Here is a 13,627-nt window from a genome sequence, read left to right on the forward strand (position 1 = left end):
ACTTCATACTTCTGTCAACAATCTGTCCTTCCACTATTGGAAGAGTCTTCATATCATACCAAGCTAAACTGACAGCTGGCTGCCTCAGGCCTGTTGCTTTTATACTGCAAGGTTCTGTTGCAGTTGTCATATACCAACTAACACCATATCTTTATATATACAATTTCCCCCTATTTCCCAAGAGCTAAAGGTCTTCCCTGAACTAACGCATCTCTTCCCTGTAACCCATTCCAGTTCACTACAGGTGAGACTCTTAGCATAAAAGAAATTTATAACTCTACCTATGGCTTATCCCCAGTTATAGGGTCCTTGATGCCATATGGCCGGCAACTAATCCAATTCCAGAATTTTGTCTTGAATGCCTTCTCCTATGAGCATTTTTGGTACCAATTGTCTATTTGGATTACAGAAATAGCGCTGAGATAGATTCAGGGTAGGGACTTTATTTGAGAGGTGATCCCAGGAAGCACCACTAGGGGAGTGGGACAGTGTGATAGGAAGAAGAAGGAAACCAGTAAAAGATGGGTGGTTGGGCTAGTTATCAATTTGGGCAAGTGGGATCAATTCTATTAGGGCTGTTGGGGAAGATAATATCATCACAACAAGGGGTGGAAAAGCTGAGGTATTTACCCGCTGAGTCTCCTCTGCCATTGCTGGAGCTATACCTGTCCTGTCAGCTGGCCTGTACATAAAGCAAGCATCCTCCACAGCTACCCCAAAGCAGCAGACAGCCACAGGCATCCACGATAAGCAGCCCTTGGGGTGTAGATATGTGTACGGAGGGACATAGGAGGGACATGAGCTAGGTCTATTCCCACAGGGAACATCTTTCTTTTCTCATAAAACTAAGAAAGTTATAATTACGCCAGGTAGAGAAGTCTACTTCTGGTGACATGCGAAAGCAAAATAGGCAACTAGGTATATAAAGTGTGATGAAAAGTGCCCAAGAACTACTTTCTCTAAACATTTTATCAACTATCCCCTTGTTCTGGTGCCTGAAATCTCATTTATTTTTATTCCTTTAGCCTAAACTCTTGATATTTTTTGTACAAGAGTAAGTTATACCTGGAAAGAATCACACATTAAACCATCATAATAATGAAATATAATGCATAAAATAGGATAATGACGGTGCCATGTAACTACCAAACTGAAGGTAGATTCTGGCACTGAGGCACAAAAAAAAAAAATCACAAATCTCTTTAAAAGTTAAACATCTGGAGATGTTCTTAAATCCATCAATTTAAAAATATGTTGATTTTATAAATAGATGCCAATCAGTCTGTTAAACTCACTAACTGGCTACATGACTCATTCCAACATCATAGCCTTTACATAAGCATTTTATGTGCTATTTCATTTAATGCTAAACAGAGATGATGGCCTCTATTCTGTTCTCTAAGTGCCTTTTCTCTCACTGTTTCCCAATACCTGTATCTGTACCCAAGTATAAGGTACTATCGTTATGAGTAAAAAACATAACGTAGTACTTTGGTATAATCAACTTGTTTCCTCTTTGGGAGTTCAGAGGTAAAAACACTCCTGCCTTCCATATGATAGGTCCCCCCTGCCCCCCAAAAAAGAGAGTATTTTACTTCGAGAAAATTTTGGGATTTCCTCCTCTAAGTCCTTCCATGCAACTATTATTACAGTAAAATAGTACTGAAATTACCTTTTTCTTAAAAGTGTGTCTACTTTCAGCAAGCAGAGAAGGACCACATTGGGGAAAACAGGTATGTGGTATTCCTTACAGGACAGCTCTGAAATGTTTTCAGAGAGGACACTTGCAGTTTTTGAAGATACCTGTATGATGGGGTCCTAGCCAGGATCACATGGCACATCCAAATAATAACTTGAGGATTTAATTAAGGAAAAATTTACAAAAATGAGGGTAGAACTAAGGAAACCACAAGGGATAGTGCAGTATCTCATGCCAACAGCACCCGTAGGTTTGAAGGAGCAAAGGGAGCAGTTACAGGATCCCAGTGACCCAGAAAGCCAGAAAAAGCTGGCAAGACTCCTACAGAAGCTAATAATTCTGTCAGATGATCCAGCCAGGCCATGGAGACCCTGTCAGGAGAAAAGACAATGAAATAAATACCCTTATCTCTCTCTCTCTCTCAATCTCCCATTGGTCTCCTGCCAGGGCTTTCTACACATTACCCCAGCTGAAGCCAGACAATAAGGGGATGAGTTGACGGAGTCTGAACAAGTCAGCCTTTCAAGGCATAGAGTAGGATGCAAAAGGATGGAGAGTAACTCTGAGAGAGCACTGGAATATTTCCTGCCCACTGCTCTTATTTTTATTTGGGGAAATCCACCCATATATTAACTTGGTAAAATTTAGGGACCACCTTCCAATAAAGAAGGTTTAAAATTAGATATTTGTTCTCTATGATTCCTGAAAGCTATGCTTCATCAGTCAGGTGCTCATGCCAGGAAAGTTGAGCAATTTTAAAATTAATTTTGACTGTCTAGGGGAAGTAGTCAGGTGCTGCCAGTAGCAGCCTCCATAGTCGAAGGGCAGCAGAGCCAGTGGCAGATTCCAGTACCCAGTGGGGGCAGCCTTGGTCCTATACCCACAGATATTTCCTTAGATGACCTTGCCTAGGCTTCTAGCCATTTAGGTTTTCTGAGTCTATTTCTCTAGCTTCCCTATTATATTTGCTTAGCTTTTTTACCCACATAAGTTGTTTGGCAGCTCAAATTAACCAGAGACCATTTGTGCTTTCTGTAATAAAGAATTCTGATTATTGGGGAAAAAATGATACCATGAGTAGGTTGCAGAGGTGACATTGAAGGGACTACCATGATACACATGGCTCCAGGGTTGTACCCCAGTGATCTAACCTTAAACAATCTTGGCAAATAAGAAGGAATTTAGAAGTATTCATCTTGCTTAATTAGGGCTGAAAACAAACAAACAAACCAAATTTCATCTAGTATTCTAGGAGAAGAATCTCAACACGCAGAATGACATAGCACATCTATGATTCACATTTTACCTACAGTAAATCTGGAACAAAGAACTCATTGAAGTCTTGGAGAAACTGAGCAAGTGCCATAAGAACAGTATGCCAGAGGGCAGCCTGTGTGGCTCAGTGGTTTAGCGCCGCCTTCAGCCCAGGGCCTGATCCTGGAGACCCGGGATCGAGTCCCACATTGGGCTCCCTGCATAGAGCCTGCTTCTCCCTCTGCCTGTGTCTCTGCCTGTCTCTTTGTGACTCTCATGAATTTTATTTATTCTCATAAATAAAATCCTAAAAAAAAAAAAGAGGGGGAGGGACAGGGAAAGGGAGAGAATCCCAAGCAGACTTTGTGCTGAGTGTGGAACCCCATGTGGGGCTCAATCCCAGTACCCTGATAGTTTAATCACTAACTTTATTGTGATAGGATATTATGACATGTACAAGAGTATCTTTAACATCAGCATAAGCACAATTTAAATGTAAAATACTTTCATATAGGGATGCATGGGTGGCTCAGTGGTTGAGTGTTTGCCTTTGGCCAAGGGTGATATCCTGGAGTCCCAGGATCAAGTCCTGCATTGGGCTTCCCACAGGGAACTGCTTCTCCCTCTGCCTGTGTCTCTGCCTCTCTTTCTGTGTCTCTCATGAATAAATAAATAAAATCTTTAAAAGAAAATAAAAAATAAAATACTTTCATATATAATCTTGATTCCTATCAAAAAGCCAAGGAATAGAGGAATCAATTCATAAATAAGAGGAATGTAACAGTTGAATAACCAATATTAATTTTTAAATGTGTAGTGAATCTGAAATAGCAGCATAAGTCAATAAAATTAAGATGTTCTAAATCTGAAATTTTTTTCAACACCACCTAACCTTCCTATCGCCACACTTCATGCAGAAATCTTTATGGAGTCCACTTGAGATTTTCACTCTCTGGCTCTGGTTTGTTTAAAGCAGTTACCATCCTGTTTAACTTCCATCTCAAGGTGTACACAGACCATCTTAATTGCCTCACTTGGGCCCTGACTGCTTTCTCCCAGAAGCTTGCTCAGCTCCCCAGGGACTGACAGCTAGGACAGGGCATGAACTATTTATGGCAAAAGAGCCTTTGGTGGCAAGCAGCTGTCGGATCTGGGATGATCATTTTTGGCAGGGGAGATCCCTTGGGTTTACTGCTTCCTATGAGTACAGTCCCCTCTGCTTCCCACACATTGAACTGATGGTTTTGTACCACTTAACCTATGGCTCCTTCAATGAAATTCTCTATGTGTACTTTGTTACTGGTAAGCACATGACCCTTGCTTTCAGCCTCCCTGGGTCTACAGGAATTTGTGGATCACTTCCATGCTACCCTAGTAAAGTGGGAAATCAGGGGATGATCTGCAACCCCTCCTGCATCCAGACTTCCTCATCATGCTGCCATGTTTCTTATTCTACCATCCACGTTTCAGTGTGGTAGGACATCTTTGTGGGTTGATACTTACAAAGTCAGTTGTAAGATAGAACCCCATTTTTTCTAGTTCTCAAGCCCCACAACTTCAGGAGGAACTCTGGCATATCTACTCCCTCCTTTTGAGGAATCACTGGGTGAGGGCAGGATACATGTCTCTTATACTTTCCTCCCCATCCTCAGAATTCAAAACCAGGATATCTCAATAGCCCCACTATTAACATTGTGAGTTATATAAATCTTCGTTGTAGGTGTGGGTGTCCCATGCACATAGGATGCTTAGCAGCATTCTTGGCTTTTGCCCACTACTATAGTACACCCCCAGTTGTGACAGTCTCCAGACATTGCCAAATGTCCCCCTGTGGGAGGCAAAACTATCCTTCACTGAGAACCACTGCTCAATACTGACTATATCCCCTGGTATAAAGGTAGTCTGTATATGCATAGTATGAGTTAAAGAAGGAATATAGAAGCCTGCTCTGTCTATTAAAATCTCTACAATCTATACTGTCTCATCACTCAATGGTATATCATTTGAAACCCAGTGCTTAAAAAGATCTGGGGATTCTCTTTTCACAGCAGTAGACTGTATTCACAGGAAAACACTTCCATTTAACTTTAAGATCTGTAAGGGCCAACACATGGCCGAGAAAACCAGGTTGAGAGCACCTTCAATTAATTCTTCACATACTATCTTGTCCAGGTTCCAGCACACATAGTTTGAGAACCAAGGAGAATTGAGAACCAAGGAGACACACATTGTAGTTGTTGTTTTTTTTTTTTTTTTTTCTGTTAAGGATTATAATGGTCTTGTTTAATACGGATGTTGCTGCCTTCTGAAAGTATAATCCTATGTTTCTGAGTCTAAAATTATAGCATTGGGATCCCTGGGTGGCGCAGCGGTTTAGCACCTGCCTTTGGCCCAGGGCGCGATCCTGGAGACCCAGGATCAAATCCCACGTCGGGCTCCTGGTACATGGAGCCTGCTTCTCCCTCTGCCTGTGTCTCTGCCTCTCTCTCTGTGTGTGACTATCATAAATAAAAATTAAAAAAAATAAAATAAAATTATAGCATTAAGATATTAGAAAAATCTTATAGACTTTGAACATTCCTCCAAGGAACTCACATCTGACTGCCCCTCTAGCCATCCCTCTTTCTTAATTCACAGACCTTTAAAAAGGAGTCTACATTTATTGCTTTAACTTCCTTATTTCCTTTCATTCCTTAATCCATTGCAATATCACTGTTTTCATACCCCCCACTACAACTGTTGCTGTTAAGATCACCCCCTACTATATCCAACATATACTCTCCTGGCCTCATTTTTTTGTTTCTTGACCTCTCCATATTTTATATGAAGACCGGTTTGGTGTACCATGAGTGGCCTAACATCAGGCAATGCTAGGACAACCACTCTATCAATTCCCTCTCATTTTCTTTCAGTGCTGGATGTTGCCCACTTTTTGGTATCTTGGTATCTCTGTTTTGGTATCTCTGTTGCCTTGTTTGGCACACTCTGCTTGAACCAGGTGACCCTGGGTACTTCTGGGATGACTATCTTCTACTGCTTCCTCCAAATTAACTCCTAGCCCTCTCCCTTTGCTCTGTGTCCTGAGAAGCAGACCTTTAAGTCCTGTATCAATGAGCTCCCATGCACTATGGCTTCCTTTGACCTGGTTTGGCCAATAGGGATCACCAGTAGAAGTGTAAAGAGAAGGGATAGAGTCAGATCAGGTCATTTATTCCCCTCCTATGATGTCTACTCTCAAGCTGGGTGTGTCTGTCAACAGATGGACAATTTCATGGCCACCTGCCCTCTTATTATCTTTACATCTAACTTTAGGTGGGTGACCTTTACCTTCTCTCATCTGTTTAGGTCCAGAAAGTGTGATAATATTATTGCTGTTAGTAACAGTTTCCTTCAATATCCTTTTGATTTCCTTTTATCTTGCCCATACTTTTATAATCTTTCTGTCTGTAAATACACCCTTCCGAAATTATTCTATTATTGAGTGCGTCATGGGTTTCCTCCTGGGACCTTGAATGAGATACCCACCAATATACTATTATGGCCCTGTCCTTTTCTCCAAGATCACAACACGTATACACAATTTTCTACTGACTTTATATAACCTGTGGACTCCATAGGAACTTCAAATTCAACATGCCAAATTGAATTTATTATCCTTTTTCTCTCCAAAGCCACATTCGCAGAAGTTAATCTGAGTCTCCCATTCTCACTCTATGTATGGATTAATTGAATCATTAAATTGTATGAAAATGGCTTCCAATCTGTCCTACTTCATCCTTACTATCCCTCTCTTAGGCTAGGTATTATTGAACATATCATTTAAACTATGTAAATAACCTTTTAAGCTTTCTCTCTATCACCTGGCTCACTACTAGTGGATTTTCTCTTCCACACTAATAATGTGAACTATCCTATCTTAAATAGCTGACCCAGAAACTTTTCTAAGCTATTTTCTCTAAGAAAAAAAAAGAAACTCCAAGTATCTTACAACTTGTTACTCATCTCCTGATATGGTTGCTCTGCAGTCTGATACCCATCTACCAAGTTCTTCCCTCCTGAATTTCTTGAAATGCCAAATTCACATCCTCTAAACACATCATCTCGTTTCTCCACATTCTTGTACATGTTATTTTACACATGTTGTATTCATTAGGTGAAGATCTCATCATATTTTATTTATTTATCAGCCCTGTCTGTGAAGCCTTATTGATCTCAAATAAATCTCAATACTCATTCCCCTGTACTACATATGTAGAAGGTGATAAATATGATAATATACTTTAATTACTTACATTTTTTATATGTTGCTAAACTTGAACTCCTCAAGGGTAGAGATCATTTTTAAAAACCACTTCATGTTTCACAGAACTGAAAGTTCCTTATCAAAAATTATTGATCCATCAGACTGATCACTCTTTACACATAGAGAACATATTTTTTAAAAATAAAAATTTTACATTTCATTTTCAAATAAACATTTTTGGCAGGTTCTCTTATACTAACCTAAGAGTCTCACTGTAAGAAGCAACAACCTCTCCCCACCACCCCCGTCTGCTCAGTAGCCACAAAGCAAGAACCATACATGAATGCATCTCCATCTATGTTGGTCAGACTGGTATCTAGAATGGCAGTGCCTGCTGGGACCTCTATTGCCTGTAACATGGCATCCAGCCCAAAGGTCAAGTGCCAAATAGCTCTAGGGGAGGAGATGACTCCTTCAACACCTTCTTCAGTGATATGGGTGCTGGCAAGCATGTGCCCAGGGCAGTGTTTGTAGACCTGGAATCCATGGTCATTGATGGAGTTCAAATTGGCACCTACGGCCAACTTTTCCACCCTTAGCAGCTTATCACAGACAAGGAGGATGCTGCCAATAACTGTGCCCAAGGGCGCTACACCATTGGCAAGGAGATTATTGACCTTGATTTGGACTGAATTTGGAAACTGCTGACCAGTGCACAGGTCTTCAAGGTTCTTGGTTTTCCACACTCTGAAGGTAGGACTGGTTCCAGGTTCACCTCTCTGCTGATAGAATGACTCTCTATAGATTATGGCAAGAAGCCCAAGTTGGAGTTCTCCATTTACCCAGCCTCGCTCCCAGGTTTCCACAACTGTAGGTAAGCCCTACAACTCCCCCTTCACTACCAGGAGCACTCTGATTGTACCTTCGTGGTAGACAACAAGGCCATCTGCAACATCTGTAGTAGAAATCTTGATATTGAACACCCAAACTACCTAACTTTAACACCTTATTAGCCAGATTGTGTCCTCCATCATTGCCTCCCTCAGACTTGATGGAGCCCTGAATGTCAATTGGACAGAATTCTAGACCAACCTGGTACCTTATCCCCATGTCCACCTCCCTCTGGCCACATATGCCCCTGTCATCTCCGTGGAGAAAGCCTACCATCAATAGACTTCTGTAACAGCGATCAGCAATGTATGCTTTGAGCCAGCCAACCAGATGGTGAAATGTGCCGCTCACCATGGTAAATACATGGCTGGCTGCCTGTTGTTCCATGGTGACATCATGCCCAAAGATGTCATTGCTGCCATTGCCACCATTGACACCAAGCATACAATCCAGTTTGCGGACTGGTGCCTCCCTGGCTTCAAAATTGGCATCAATAGCCAGCCTCCCACCATGGTACCTGGTGGAGGACTGGCCAAAGTACAGCCAGCCATGTGCATGATGAGCAACACCATTGTTGAGGCCCGGGCTCACCTGGACCACAAATCTGACCTGATGTATGCCAAGCGTGCCTTTGTTTACTTTTATGTAGATGAGGGCATGGGGGAAGGAGAATTTTCTGAGGCCCATAAGATTGAGGCTACCTTTGCGGGATTATGAGGAGTTTAGTATGGATTCTATTGAAGGAGAGGGTAAAGAAGGAGAGGAATACAAAAGTTAAAAATGTCACAAAAGTGCTGCTTTTATATAGAGGCTTATTCTATCTTAAACATTGAAAAGTTGTGTTTTAGTCAGCACTTGTACATAGCAGTATATACTCTCATACAATTACTAACCTGTTCTTGAAAACATGATGCTTTCAGACCCAAGCTGTCCGTATATCTCATGGTTTGAATAAAATATTCTGTCTTAAATGAAAAATCAAAAAACAAAAAAAAATTAAAAATAGAAAAACAGACCTATTTTGGGGTATTGTCTTTAAACAAGTCTCAGTCTAAGTAATTATAACCAAAATAGAAACCTTATTTTCCTATTGGAAGAGAGAGATTTTGGGCCACATACCAGAGGAAAGAAATCCGTATGTAGGAATGATGATTTCTTAAATCATTTTTGTCTCTCTTTTCTGGCTGGTTTCCTGCACCTTTATCATAAAATGTCACATGTAAATGTAATCCTAATTTACTTTACTAGGGACATCCAGTTCCAGAATTTAAGAGTTTAAGTTTTATATATTCAAGTTCTTACTTAAAATTAGAAACAGAATTAGTGCTATTAAATATATGTTTTGTTTGCTTTTAGTTACTATGTTAAGCTTAATTTCCACTCATCTTTGGCTATCAAGAAATGAAAGCTTTTTATGGCTTTCAAGTATGCCTGAATTTCATAGATCTTACAAACTTTGTTATTTCTTTCCAAGGTATGTACTACTAATCAAGATCTTTAAACATAATTGATTCAAACTAGTATTTGGTCTTCATCATTAAAGTATAAACAGGATAATTTCTGAGTAGTAAGTACATATTACACAGATTAATATAATTATTTGCAACTAAAATACAATACTTTTCTCTAATGTGGTGAATAACATTATTTTAGAATGTAATTCTATGAATACAGACATTTATAACTTCTCTAAAATGATCCTTTATTAATTTTATAGTAGATATATTCCAATGACTCTAAACTTGACTAAATTTGAAGTTTAGAAATCCATTTATAACTTTTCTTCAGAAGAGTTTCATGATTCCTCATGACAAGTATTTAATTACAAATCATCAACTGAAAAAACCATAAAACTTTAAGAAAACCTTATACAAAACTGTTCTGTAATTGTAAAATCTTAATAACTGCATAAAATTGTTAATATTATAGCAAATTTTAAAATTAATCGTGCAAATATTGAAGAGATGTTTCCCTGTGGCCTAAGGAGTCTTTTCGTTTGAAAAATTTAAGACTCACTGAAACACATAAGCCTTAGATATCTCTCAAACTAGTTTACACACTTCCCTGTAGTGATATGTCACAATTTTACTTCTGATATCTATCACTCAAGAAGCATTTCCCACCATCTTCATCTTTGAAACCGGTTCTTACAGTTACGTTTTCTCTTTTTTTGGTCCTTCTCTGAATATACTAAGATAAAAGTAACTCCTTCTTCCTCTATTGCTGGCATTACATTTCATTTATATTTTTGAGCGATTATGATTATTTAGAAATGTGTACTGTTTCATTTTCTCCTAACAAACAGCCTAGTTAAGTGAATATTTTTATTAGTCTCTTATCTTTCAGATGAAGAAACTGAAGGTTATATAGACAATATTTATCGCCAAAATCACCAGTGAGGAAGTAGCTAAACAGTGGCTGAGACAGGTCCACCAGCCTCCCATACCACTTCCCAAAATGACTTTTCCCTACTGCCTTAGTCTCAAACATTCCACAATTAGACTATCTTGGGTTGCCACTATTTGTATCCATGACTTATTTCCCTTACCAAATTATGAGCTCTGAGAATTTCACAATTCTTCCACTGGTTATTATCTAAAACAAAAAGGCCAAACAGAAGCCAGAGTAAGGGGGCGGGGGATTGCTTTTCATCTAACCTTGCTGAACTCAAGAAATACTAACATTCTCATGGGAAATGTACATGGAAAGATTTCAGACTATAAAGATTCAGAGAATTGTGTTAACTTGCAGAAGCTATGCCAAAGAAATCTGAATCTTTGGCATGTCACTATTAATGACACATGTCAACTTTCATAGGGTCATGAGATAAATAGTAACCTGAACCACTTGCCTCCAAAGCTTTTGTTTCCTCTGAAGGCTGACATGGTATCATATGAAGTCACAGGTCCCATTATACCTGCTGCAATCAATACTGCAATTAAAGGAGACTAGCACCTGAAGGAATTGATCAGACACATCCAAACCTATTTTCTTCACTTTTATGAATTCAAAACAATAAAATAACAAATTAAATATATTGCACATACACACAAAAACTGACACCTCCTGAGAGGAGTAGGTCATAAAGATACAAATCAAAAAATACAACAAGGTTTTATACAAATTTCAAATGTTTAAGTAGCCATGTGCAGGGGGGAAAAAAAGAAACAAAACATTACTCCTAGTCAATGGTGTCTACTTCTTTTAGATCTTACACATTGAATAGTTCCACACAGAACTGACACAATGCTTTGCACTTTTATAATTTTGTCAGTAAGATTAAGTTATCAACAGCAAGCTAGCATAACAGTTAAGATCATCATTCCTAACTGCATAAAAGGAGGTCTTTGATTTGCCTGTACAAATTCAATAACTCATTAGATGTAACTATGACTTATGACTTTATTTCTTCAAAGATAATGCCTCAATATTTTGCCCAATGAGAAAGCAAATGATTTCATGAAATCTTAGATTTGAAGTGTGTCCTAAATATCATTGTAGAAAGTGTTTGCATGGCTTGAGTAAAAGATTCCCAAAATTTACAGAAAAATCCAAATAAAGGTTACCCTCTGAAACCAAAAGTAATGAAGATCATAACATTTTAGGTCAGATATAATTAAATATGTTGAACACACCATGTTACTTACATGTTCTTCATACTGATTGTCCTCATTAATGAATTCTATTATTATTTAGTGAGATATCTTAGTTGTAAGTGACAGAAACAACTCAAGCTTTATTTATGTAGACTATTATGCCCTGATCACAGCTCCTGATGTTACCTGCTAAATGGTATCTATAAGCAAATGTCACTTGCGATCTCATTCCCCAAATTCCCCAAACAAAATCTGGTTGGCATTAATTGTGCCATGTCCAATTCAATCTAATCATAGATGCCTGGGAAGCAATGTCACACACCATTTTATGGCTCCCATGTGTACTTGTGGCAAACAGGAATAATAGTATTAAAAACTTGAAAGATAACCCAAACTACATTAATGCATATGGCAATCCACAGTAGTAACCTATCCAAACATCAAAGCATTCTACACAACCCAGTGAAAGAGACCAGACACACCTAAATTTCCTGGAAAACTATAAACCACTCTGCTCTTTTACAGTGTGTCTGAGGTCATCTCCCTATTTCAAAACAGAAAAGTCACAGCTTGTACGGCACGTAGAAAATAGGTTATATATTAGAAATGAGTCCAGCTAACTAGCTTTGTCTGAGAGAGAAGACTGTCATGAATATTCAAGTGACTAAACAGGTTTGTTCTGTAGTATAATGTGGGTAATTTTCCTAAATCTAAACCATCTTGGGATGAAATACCCCCTAAGACTCCCAGCTGTCTTTATGAACACCCACAGTCCTATAACTTACTTGAAGAAGAAGTTCAATTTCTTTGGTAGCTTTATGTAAGAAAATATTGCCTTAGATCATAGACAGAAAGTTTCTCATCACTAGCAAAACATAATCCCCAATCTTAGCAAATTTCCATCTAATTTACAAATGAATTATTAGTATATCATAAGCCAGTGTTTTAAAATTGATCATCCATGAATGAACCAGAAATGAAACCATTGCTCTTTATGTAAAAGGATGTATTCAGGGATCCCTGGGTGGCGCAGCGGTTTGGTGCCTGCCTTTGGCCCAGGGCGCGATTCTGGAGACCCGGGATCGAATCCCACGTCGGGCTCCCGGTGCATGGAGCCTGTTTCTCCCTCTGCCTATGTCTCTGCCTCTCTCTCTGTGACTATCATAAATAAATAAAAATTTAAAAAAAAAGAATGTATTCAATCACAGAAAAAGGAAAACACATTCTCAAGATCAAAGAACTGCCTCTTATCTAGCTAATCCAGATAGATCATAATGACTTAACATTATTGAAGTTGGAAAAATTACTATTATAATGACAAACTCTTCCAAAAACTCCTATATTTTAATAGGTTGTTCAGTATCCAACAGGTGACTGAGTCTAATATTTATTGACAAGATATCTAGATGATAATTCTTGTAGCAAGGAGCTCATACAAATAGAGTACCAAGCGTGTGTTATAATGAAAGCTCTATGGGATTAAAAATGACTAACTCAAAATTGCACCACACCTACTTGAAATGTTAATAAATTGCTTTTGAAAAAACAATTACTTTCCAACTATACAAGTGCATGTACATTATATGGAATCTACTTCTGAGCAGCTGAAGAAGAAAGATGTAGGTTGTGATTGCAACGGTAGGTAGTTCTAATTTATTCTCTTCAATAATGTTGAGATATGATTTAATGATTAATAATGATTATAAGCAATGAATTTAAAAGGTCATCAGGTGAAAAAGTTCAATTGAAGAACTTCAGAATTCTTTAAATTAGTGGTTTCAATTGTCTTTTAGTTGCAGAATATTTTTTTAAAGTGTATATAAAACTTATATATATAATCCGTGTATATTCTGGCTAATAGGAATGGGTGAGAAGCATAGGACTGATCTATTGAATCCTTCTTTTTCTGTGCACACTGGCTTTTAGTTACCTCCTTAAAACTCT

General features: G+C 38.5%; 1 pseudogene; it reads left to right on the top strand.

The window, feature by feature from the left end:
* The first annotated feature begins 1,885 nt into the window (after positions 1-1,885).
* LOC129502462 (tubulin alpha chain-like) lies at positions 1,886-8,865 on the top strand (annotated as a pseudogene).
* The last annotated feature ends 4,762 nt before the right edge of the window (positions 8,866-13,627 follow it).

The sequence above is a fragment of the Nyctereutes procyonoides genome, unplaced genomic scaffold (assembly GCF_905146905.1).
Source record: "Nyctereutes procyonoides isolate TBG_1078 unplaced genomic scaffold, NYPRO_anot_genome, whole genome shotgun sequence".
In the NCBI taxonomy this organism is placed as follows: domain Eukaryota; kingdom Metazoa; phylum Chordata; class Mammalia; order Carnivora; family Canidae; genus Nyctereutes; species Nyctereutes procyonoides.